Genomic DNA, 12169 nt, shown 5'->3' on the forward strand with positions numbered 1-12169 from the left:
CGCAGCAAAGCGCGTCCAATCCTTCTAGTTAATATGAATATCCATGCAAAAATTTATCCAATGGTCGCAGAAAGATCACTGCTAGAGGTATGCATGCACAAAATTAGCCTTGAGATCTTCGCCAGCTATAGAGATTCAGAGTTGAATTAAGTCAAAATTTAGTCTTAATTCGCTTGGGCCATATAGTCTAGCTCATTCGTATATCCTAGCTGATTAGGGGCAAATAACAGTCCAAGGTTGTCTCTAAGAGCAACTCTAGCAGACCCCGCAAAATCTCGACCCGCAAAGTGTGTTTACAGTTTCACGAAGATCTCATTCGTGGGTCGAAAACTAGCGCGGTCGAAAACTAGCACGGTCGAACAGAAACCGTAAATGAAACTGCATAATTTGAAAAAACAGTTTTGCCGGAGAAATTGCACCTCGTGGACGCGAGTAGTTCATCACATACTACATAGATTTTACATGATCAAACACTACAAACACTAGTTCATACTATATACTACACTAATACTAGTACTAGAGGGGTGGGGATCTCACGGCGGCGAGGTCGCGGCCATGGACGACGCCGTGGAGGAGCTCAATCCTCCTCGTCGGAGCTGCAGAGGTCGATGTACTTCACCCCCTGCTTCTCGCGGATGCGGCGCCACTCCTCGTCCTTCTCTTGGCGGTGAGGTTGGCGGCGACCGCCTGCCGTCACTGGAGGTCTTCGAGCTCTTCGGCGTGGCGCCGGCGCTCCGCCTCCTCGCGCACGCTCCACTCGGCAATGGCGGCCGCAACCGCGTCGAGTCGGAGACGAAGTCTTCCGGCCCGACGACTCCGCGGCGGCCGAGCGGAGCGGACTCCTCAGGCTCCTCCTTGACGGGGACGAACTTGAAGTCGTCCGGCTCCTCCGGCTCCTCCGACCACTCCCTTTTCACGGGGAGAAGGCCCGCGCCGGAAGAGGAGAAGCTCCCGGCGTAGGAAGATCTCGCCGCGGAGGAGAAGGACGTTCGCCGGCGGTCGTACTCCTCCGTCTCACGGACGCGGAAGCTCGCCGGCGGCAACAGGCCGCGGTTGGTCCACTTCCGGGCCCCGTGCTTCCTCGCGCCGTCTGGCCGGACGCGCCGCTCGCGCTCGGGGTCGCTTCCGTCGCCGAATCTGTTGCCGGAGCCGCGTCCGGAGCTCCACATGCGGCCTCACATGGCGGCTGGAGGCGGGGAAGGTGGTCGCCGACGGTGAGAAATGTGGAGAAGGGGGTGGGGAATTGTGTGGCTCGGCGACAACAGGGGATAGGGTTTGTACCCGCAAACACGCCGCGGAACCGTAGATATATTGGTCGGGGTATGCGGTTTGCAGGACGCGGTAAATTTTTTTACGGGTCGGACGAGTATGCGGGCTCTATTCTGGCCGAAAAATTAGGCCGAGCCTGCATACTCACCAGAATTTTACAATTTTGTGTGTTTTGCGGGGTCTGTTAGAGTTGCTCTAAAAGACGCATGCCGAAGCTTTTGATTACCGCCAAACTGCAGATCGCTCCGAGGCTACCACAGAAAGTGTCCAGGTGAATCCTAATACTTGGCATTGACAGTATCTAATTTGGTGAAGAAACGTATTAGTAGCTCTGAAAAGGTAAAGGCAGATGAGTTGACGACATGATTCTCGGAAAAGTAGTAGGTGTTGATATTATTTATATTTGTCACTTTGTAAGCACGCAGCTGGTAGTTGAGTTGATTGGTTGACTGGAATCCAATCTAGCTTGTGTGCTCACAAGTGGAGTTTGCTTGATTCTAAGTCGCTTAGCCTGAATGCTACTCCTACATTGCTTTAGTTTCAGAATTTTGTGTTGTATTTGCTGTTGTCTTGTTTGCCACTATTGACCGGCCAGTTGAATCGATGCCGTACTCCCTCTCGATCGAGTAGCAATACTTCTTCAAGACTCTTTTATTTCTGAAATAGTTATCTAATATACGGGAACCAACATTCAAAGAAAACTTCGTGGAAGTTTGAAAGTTTCAAAACAACCTGGAATTTAAAGTTAAAACACATTATGGAATGCGAGCCATGAAAATACATAAATTCATCAATGAATAGTAACATTACAGTTTGGCACTATTCAATGTTGATTTGTTTTTTTAGAACTCACATCCTGCAATGTGTTTGAACTTGAAATTTTGCATAGCTATAGAACATCACCCTTTTAACATCCCGTATATTTTAGAACTTAAAAAGTTCATTTTCGCGCGGTTTTCACCGTTTACCACTGTTGGTTTTCATATGATATTCCCCTCTATGAGAATTGACACATGATAGAGAAAAGAAGAACACTTTAGTTGTAAGAGCATCTCTAGCTAATCCCCTAAAATATAGGGAAGTAAACGGCTGAGTAATGTTAGTGAAGTAAACTTTTACTTTAAGTTTTGGTCGTTTCTAGTTAGCCGATCCCCCATACTTAGTGGAGTAAAATTTGAAGGAAATATGCCCTAGAGGTAATAATAAAGTTATTATTTATTTCCTTATATCATGATAAATGTTTATTATTCATGCTAGAATTGTATTAATCGGAAACATAATACATGTGTGAATACATAGACAAACAGGGTGTCACTAGTATGCCTCTACTTGACTAGCTCGTTGATCGAAGATGGTTATGTTTCCTAACCATAGACATGAGTTGTCATTTGATTAACGGGATCACATCATTAGGAGAATGATGTGATTGACTTGACCCATTCTATTACCTTAGCACTTGATCGTTTAGTTTGTTGTTATTACTTTCTTCATAACTTATACATGTTCGTATGACTATGAGATTATGCAACTCCCGTTTACCGGAGGAACACTTTGTGTGCTACCAAATGTCACAATGTAACTGGGTGATTATAAAGGTGCTCTACAGGTGTCTCCGAAGGTACTTGTTGGGTTGGCGTATTTCGAGATTAGGATTCGTCACTCCGATTGTCGGAGAGGTATCTCTGGGCCCTCTCGGTAATGCATATCACTCAAGCCTTGCAAGCATTGCAACTAATAAGTTAGTTGCGGGATGATGTATTATGGAACAAGTAAAGAGACTTGCCGGTAACGAGATTGAACTAGGTATTGAGATACCGACGATCGAATCTCGGGCAAGTAACATACTGATGACAAAGAGAACAACGTATGTTGTTATGCGGTCTGACCGATAAAGATCTTCGTAGAATATGTAGGAGCCAATATGAGCATCCAGGTTTCGCTATTGGTTATTGACCGGAGACGTGTCTCGGTCATGTCTACATAGTTCTCGAACCCGTAGGGTCCGCACGCTTAAAGTTCGGTGACGATCGTAATTAGGGTTTTTGTGTTCTGATGTACCGAAGGTTGTTCGGAGTCCCGGATGTGATCACGGACATGACGAGGAGTCTTGAAATGGTCGAGACATAAAGATTGATATATTGGAAGCCTATATTTGGATATCGGAAACGTTCCGGGTGAAACCAGGATTTTACCGGAGTACCGGGGGGTTACCAGAACCCACCCCCCCGGGGGGGGGGGGGTTAATGGGCCTACATGGGCCCTAAGGGAGAAGAGGAGGGCCGGCCAGGGCAGGCCGCGCGCCCCCTACCCTCCTAGTCCGAATAGGACAAGGAAGGGGGCGGCGCCCCCCTTTCCTCTTTCCCCCTTCCCCTTTCCTTCTCCAACAAGGCAAGAGGGGGAGTCCTACTCCCGGTGGGAGTAGGACTCCTCCAGGCGCTCCCTAGGGGCCGGCCGCACCTCATCCTCTCCCTCCTTTATATACGGGGGCAGGGGGCACCCCATGACACACAAGTTGATCTTCGTGATCGTTCCTTAGCCGTGTGCGGTGCCCCCTTCCACCATATTCCACCTCGGTCATATCGTAGCGGTGCTTAGGCGAAGCCCTGCGTCGGCAGAACATCATCACCGTCATCATGCCGTCGTGCTGACGAAACTCTCCCTCAACACTCGGCTGGATCGGAGCTCGAGGGACGTCACCGAATTGAACGTGTGCAGAACTCGGAGGTGCCGTACGTTCGGTACTTGGATCGGTCGGATCTGTAAGACGTACGACTACTTCCTCTACATTGTGTCAACGCTTCCGTTGCTGGTCTACGAGGGTACGTAGACAACACTCTCCCCTCTCGTTGCTATGCATCACCATGATCTTGCGTGTGCGTAGGAATTTTTTTGAAATTACTACGTTACCCAACAGTGGCATCCGAGCCAGGTTTTATGCGTTGATGTTATGCACGAGTAGAACACAAGTGAGTTGTGGGCGATATAAGTCATACTGCTTACCAGCATGTCATACTTTGGTTCGGCATTACGCATACGCTTACGCGAGGCTGGTTCTACCGACGTGCTTTGCACACGGGTGGCTGGCGGGTGTCAGTTTCTCCAACTTTAGTTGAACCGAGTGTGGCTACGCCCGGTCCTTGCGAAGGTTAAAACAACACCAACTTGACAAACTATCATTGTGGTTTTGATACGTAGGTAAGAACAGTTCTTGCTAAAGCCCGTAGCAGCCACGTAAAACTTGCAACAACAAAGTAGAGGACGTCTAACTTGTTTTTGCAACGCATGTTGTGATGTGATATGGTCAAGACATGATGCTAAATTTTATTGTATGAGATGATCATGTTTTGTAACCGAGTTATCGGCAACTGGCAGGAGCCATATGGTTGTCGCTTTATTGTATGCAATGCAATCGCGCTGTAATGCTTTACTTTATCACTAAGAGGTAGCGATAGTCGTGGAAGCATAAGATTGGCGAGATGACAACGATGCTACGATGTAGATCAAGGTGTCGTGCCGGTGACGATGGTGATCATGACGGTACTTCGGAGATGGAGATCACAAGTACAAGATGATGATGGCCATATCATATCACTTATATTGATTGCATGTGATGTTTATCTTTTATGCATCTTATCTTGCTTTGATTGACGGTAGCATTATAAGATGATCTCTCACTAAATTTCAAGATAAAAGTGTTCTCCCTAAGTATGCACCGTTGCCAAAGTTCGTCGTGCCCAGACACCACATGATGATCGGGTGTGATAAGCTCTATGTCCATCTACAACGGGTGCAAGCCAGTTTTGCACACACAGAATACTCAGGTTAAACTTGACGATCCTAGCATATGCAGATATGGCCTCGGAACACTGAGACCGAAAGGTCGAGCGTGAATCATATAGTAGATATGATCAACATATTGATGTTCACCATTGAAAGCTACTCCATTTCATGTGATGATCGGTTATGGTTTAGTTGATTTGGATCACGTGATCACTTAGAAGATTAGAGGGATGTCTTTCTAAGTGGGAGTTCTTAAGTAATATGATTAATTGAACTTAAATTTATCATGAACTTAGTACCTGATAGTATCTTGCTTGTCTATGTTTGATTGTAGATAGATGGCCCGTGCTGTTGTTCCGTTGAATTTTAATGCGTTCCTTGAGAAAGCAAAGTTGAAAGATGATGGTAGCAATTACACGGACTGGGTCCGTAACTTGAGGATTATCCTCATTGCTGCACAGAAGAATTACGTCCTGGAAGCACCGCTGGGTGCCAGGCCTGCTGCTAGAGCAACACCAAATGTTATGAACGTCTGGCAGAGCAAAGCTGATGACTACTCGATAGTTCAGTGTGCCATGCTTTACGGCTTAGAATCGGGACTTCAACGACGTTTTGAACATCATGGAGCATATGAGATGTTCCAGGAGTTGAAGTTAATATTTTAAGCAAATGCCCGGATTGAGAGATATGAAGTCTCCAATAAGTTATATAGCTGCAAGATGGAGGAGAATAGTTCTGTCAGTGAACATATACTCAAAATGTCTGGGTATCATAATCACTTGACTCAACTGGGAGTTAATCTTCCTGTTGATAGTGTCATTGATAGAGTTCTTCAATCACTGCCACCAAGCTACAAGAGGTTCGTGATGAACTATAACATGCAAGGGATGGAGAAGACGATTCCCGAGCTCTTCGCAATGCTAAAGGCTACGGAGGTAGAAATCAAAAAGGAGCATCAAGTGTTGATGGTCAACAAGACCGCCAGTTTCAAGAAAAAGGGCAAAGGGAAGAAGAAGGGGAACTTCAAGAAGAACAGAAAGCAAGTTGCTGCTCAGGAGAAGAAACCCAAATCTGTACCTAAGCCTGAAACTGAGTGCTTCTACTGCAAGCAGACTGGACACTGGAAGCGGAACTGCCCCAAGTATTTGGCGGATAAGAAGGATGGCAAGGTGAACAAAGGTATATGTGATATACATGTTATTGATGTGTACCTTACTAGAGCTCGCAGTAGCACCTGGGTATTTGATACTGGTTTTGTTGCTAATATTTGCAACTCGAAACAGGGACTACGGATTAAGCGAACACTGGCGAAGGACGAGGTGACGATGCGCGTGGGAAATGGTTCCAAAGTCGATGTGATCGCAGTCGGCACGCTACCTGTACATCTACCTTCGGGATTAGTACTAGACCTAAATAATTGTTATTTGGTGCCAGCGTTGAGCATGAACATTATATCTGGATCTTGTTTGATGCGAGACGGTTATTCATTTAAAATCAGAGAATAATGGTTGTTCTATTTATATGAGTAATATCTTTTATGGTCATGCACCCTTGAAGAGTGGTCTATTTTTGATGAATCTCGATAGTAGTGATACACATATTCATAATGTTGAAACCAAAAGATGCAGAGTTGATAATGATAGTGCAACTTATTTATGGCACTGCCGTTTAGGTCATATCAGTGTAAAGCACATGAAGAAACTCCATACTGATGGACTTTTGGAATCACTTGATTATGAATCACTTGGTACTTGCGAACCGTGCCTCATGGGCAAGATGACTAAAACGCCGTTCTCCGGTACTATGGAGAGAGCAACAGATTTTTTGGAAATCATACATACAGATGTATGTGGTCTGATGAATGTTGAGGCTCATGGTGGATATCATTATTTTCTCACCTTCATAGATGATTTAAGCAGATATGGGTATATCTACTTAATGAAGCATAAGTCTGAAACATTTGAAAAGTTCAAAGAATTTCAGAGTGAAGTTGAAAATCATTGTAACAAGAAAATAAAGTTTCTACGATCTGATCGTGGAGGAGAATATTTGAGTTACGAGTTTGGTCTACATTTGAAACAATGCGGAATAGTTTCGCAACTCATGCCACCCGGAACACCACAGCGTAATGGTGTGTCCGAACGTCGTAATCGTACTTTACTAGATATGGTGCGATCTATGATGTCTCTTACTGATTTACCGCTATCGTTTTGGGGTTATGCTTTAGAGACAGCTGCATTCACGTTAAATAGGGCACCATCGAAATCCGTTGAGACGACGCCTTATGAATTGTGGTTTGGCAAGAAAGCAAAGTTGTCGTTTCTAAAAGTTTGGGGCTGCGATGCTTATGTGAAAAAGCTTCAACCTGATAAGCTCCAACCCAAATCGGAGAAATGTGTCTTCATAGGAACCCAAAGGAGATTGGGTACACCTTCTATCACAGATCCGAAGGCAAGACTTTTGTTGCTAAGTTCGGAAACTTTCTGGAGAGAAGGAGTTTCTCTCGAAAGAAGTGAGTGGGAGGAAAGTAGAACTTGATGAGGTAACTGTACCTGCTCCCTTATTGGAAAGTAGTACATCACAGAAACCGGTTTCTGTGACACCTACACCAATTAGTGAGGAAGCTAATGATAATGATCATGAAACTTCAGATCAAGTTACTACCGAACCTCGTAGATCAACCAGAGTAAGATCCGCACCAGAGTGGTACGGTAATCCTGTTCTGGAAGTCATGCTACTAGATCATGATGAACCTACGAACTATGAAGACGATGGTGAGCCCAGATTCCGCAAAATGGCTAGAAGCCATGAAATCTGAGATGGGATCCATGTATGAGAACAAAGTGTGGACTTTGGTTGACTTGCCCGTTGATCGGCAAGCAATTGAGAATAAATGGATCTTCAAGAAGAAGACTGACGCTGACGGTAATGTTACTGTCTACAAAGCTCGACTTGTTGCGAAAGGTTTTCGACAAGTTCAAGGGATTGACTACGATGAGACCTTCTCACTCGTAGCGATGCTTAAGTCTGTCCGAATCATGTTAGCGATTGCCGCATTTTATGATTATGAAATTTGGCAGATGGATGTCAAAACTGCATTCCTGAATGGATTTCTGGAAGAAGAGTTGTATATGATGCAACCAGAAGGTTTTGTCGATCCAAAGGGAGCTAACAAAGTGTGCAAGCTCCAGCGATCCATTTATGGACTGGTGCAAGCCTCCCGGAGTTGGGATAAACGCTTTGATAGTGTGATCAAAGCATTTGGTTTTGTACAGACTTTTGGAGAAGCCTGTATTTACAAGAAAGTGATTGGGAGCTCTGTAGCATTTCTGATATTATATGTGGATGACATATTACTGATTGGAAATGATATAGAATTTCTGGATAGCATAAAGGGATACTTGAATAAGAGTTTTTCAACGAAATACCTCGGTGAAGCTGCTTACATATTGGGCATTAAGATCTATAGAGATAGATCAAGACGCTTAATTGGACTTTCACAAAGCACATATGTTGACAAAGTTTTGAAGAAGTTCAAAATGGATCAAGCAAAGAAAGGGTTCTTGCCTGTGTTACAAGGTGTGAAGTTGAGTAAGACTCAATGTCCGACCACTGCAGAAGATAGAGAGAAAATGAAAGATGTTCCCTATGCTTCAGCCATAGGCTCTATCATGTATGCAATGCTGTGTACCAGACCTGATGTGTGCCTTGCTATAAGTCTAGCAGGGAGGTGCCAAAGTAATCCAGGAGTGGATCACTAGACAACGGTCAAGAACATCCTGAAGTACCTAAAAAGGACTAAGGATATGTTTCTCGTATATGGAGGTGACAAAGAACTCATCGTAAATGGTTACATTGATGCAAGCTTTGACACTGATCCGGACGATTCTAAATCGCAAACCGGATACGTGTTTATATTGAACGGTGGAGCTATCAGTTGGTGCAGTTCTAAACAAAGCGTCGTGGCGGGTTCTACATGTGAAGCGGAGTACATAGCTGCTTCGGAAGCAGCAAATGAAGGAGTCTGGATGAAGGAGTTCATATCCGATCTAGGTGTCATACCTAGTGCATCGGGTCCAATGAAAATCTTTTTTGACAATACTGGTGCAATTGCCTTAGCGAAGGAATCCAGATTTCACAAGAGAACCAAGCACATCAAGAGACGCTTCAATTCCATTCGGGATTTAGTCCGAGTGGGAGACATAGAAATTTGCAAGATACATACGGATCTGAATGTTGCAGACCCGCTGACTAAGCCTCTTCCACGAGCAAAACATGATCAGCACCAAGGCTCCATGGGTGTTAGAATCATTACTGTGTAATCTAGATTATTGACTCTAGTGCAAGTGGGAGACTGAAGGAAATATGCCCTAGAGGCAATAATAAAGTTATTATTAATTTCCTTATATCATGATAAATGTTTATTATTCATGCTAGAATTGTATTAACCGGAAACATAATACATGTGTGAATACATAGACAAACAGAGTGTCACTAGTATGCCTCTACTTGACTAGCTCGTTGATCGAAGATGGTTATGTTTCCTAACCATAGACATGAGTTTTCATTTGATTAACGGGATCACATCATTAGGAGAATGATGTGATTGACTTGACCCATTCCGTTAGCTTAGCACTTGATCGTTTAGTTTGTTGCTATTGCTTTCTTCATAACTTATACATGTTCCTATGACTATGAGATTATGCAACTCCCATTTACCGGAGGAACACTTTGTGTGCTACCAAACGTCACAACGTAACTGGGTGATTATAAAGGTGCTCTACAGGTGTCTCCGAAGGTACTTGTTGGGTTGGCGTATTTCGAGATTAGGATTTGTCACTCCGATTGTCGGAGAGGTATCTCTGGGCCCTCTCGGTAATGCACATCACTCAAGCCTTGCAAGCATTGCAACTAATAAGTTAGTTGCGGGATGATGTATTACGGAATGAGTAAAGAGACTTGCCGGTAACGAGATTGAACTAGGTATTGAGATACCGACGATCGAATCTCGGGCAAGTAACACACCGATGACAAAGGGAACAATGTATGCTATTATGCGGTCTGACCGATAAAGATCTTCGTAGACTATGTAGGAGCCAATATGAGCATCTAGGTTCCGCTATTGGTTATTGACCGAAGACGTGTCTCGGTCATGTCTACATAGTTCTCGAACCCGTAGGGTCCGCACGCTTAAAGTTTGGTGACGATCGTAATTAGGGTTTTTGTGTTCTGATGTACCGAAGGTTGTTCGGAGTCCCGGATGTGATCACGGACATGACGAGGAGTATCGAAATGGTCGAGACATAAAGATTGATATATTGGAAGCCTATATTTGGATATCAGAAACGTTCCAGGTGAAATCGGGATTTTACCGGAGTACCAGGGGGTTACCGTAACCCCCCCGGGGGTTAATGGGCCTACATGGGCCCTAAGGGAGAAGAGGAGGGCAGGCCACGCGCCCCCTCCCCCCAAGTCCGAATAGGACAATGAAGGGGGGGGGCGCCCCCCTTTCCTCTTTTCCCCTTCCCCTTTCCTTCTCCAACAAGGCAAGAGGGGGGAGTCCTCCTCCCGGTGGGAGCAGGACTCCTCCAGGCGCACCCTAGGGGCCGGCCGCACCTCCCCCTCTCCCTCCTTTATATATGAGGGCAGGGGGCACCCCATGACACACAAGTTGATCTTCATGATCGTTCCTTAGCCGTGTGCGGTGCCCCATTCTACCATATTCCACCTCGGTCATATCGTAGCGGTGCTTAGGCGAAGCCCTGCGTAGGTAGAACATCATCACCGTCATCACGCCGTCGTGCTGACGAAACTCTTCCTCAACACTCGGCTGGATCGGAGCTCAAGAGACGTCATCGAGTTGAACGTGTGCAGAACTCGAAGGTGCCGTACGTTCGGTACTTGGATCGGTCGGATCGGGAAGACGTACGACTACTTCCTCTACGTTGTGTCAATGCTTCCGTTGCCGGTCTATGAGGGTACGTAGACAACACTCTCCCTCTCGTTGCTATGCATCACCATGATCTTGCGTGTGCGTAGGAATTTGTTTGAAATTACTACGTTACCCAACAAAATTTTATTTGGCTCATACATTTCATCAAACACTTACTATGCGCCTCTGAGGCTTGCAGCGACCATGATGACCACGCCAGCAACACTAGAGAGCACGTCGAACATGCCTGTGGAGGTCACGTGTGTCGTCGCCAGCAACATTGGAGAGCGCGTAAAGCAAGTAGCAACAAATCCATCAGATAGCATCGAGCGGAAGAGCTATTTCTGATGAATTGTGGAGAGCGACGACGACATACCTCAACAAAGTGGGTGTGCATGCTACAGTCGGAGATGGAAGTGATATTGGCAATGATTACCATGGGGCAGAGCTCCTCGAGCGCACTGCATACCTTGGTCATGTCGCCATGCTTCTTGCTGCACGTCATGCTCACCACCAGCAGCTTCCTTCGGCACGCGAAGCTCCAGAACCTCCACGGGCGACGATGTCACTGCTCCTGCCGCGGCGAGCAAGACATCGTTCATGGACATAATAGACAAGGCGCGCTTCACCTTCTTCCTCTGTGCCGAGGAGACCCGCTCCATGGACAGGCCGTCGCCATAGTCATCCTTAGCACTGGCGGCGGACTCGAGCATGGAAACCTCGACCTCTATCTACCGTTCCTCTGCCTGTAGATGTTGGATGTACTCTATCGCGTCCTTGATGATCGGGTCCTTGTCCATCTGCAACAACGAGGGCACTAGATATGTTGTTGTGTTTCGGTAATGCGGGCTAGGATGCTTGCACTCACCTTGGTGATGTTGGGCACTACGCTGAGGTCACCGTGGAAGGGGTTGTGGCCAAGGTTAAGGGTGGTCGCGGAGTGGGGAATGACGCAGTCGTAAGGAGAGGCCACAACTTCTACTCCACGGGTGGACGGAGGAGAAAATTTAGGATTCGCAGTGTGGGAGAGTAAAAGTTTCCATGTAACAGTTTTACATGTTCGGTTAGGTGCGGTTTATAGTAAAACTTAATTTTACTTCTCTATAATTTGTTAGGATCGGCTAGAAATTCAATAAGTTGTAACGACAAACTAGAAGCAACAAACATAGGGCCGATCCACGGTTATGT

This window comes from Triticum urartu, chromosome 6, assembly GCF_003073215.2.
Source record: "Triticum urartu cultivar G1812 chromosome 6, Tu2.1, whole genome shotgun sequence".
NCBI lineage: Eukaryota > Viridiplantae > Streptophyta > Magnoliopsida > Poales > Poaceae > Triticum > Triticum urartu.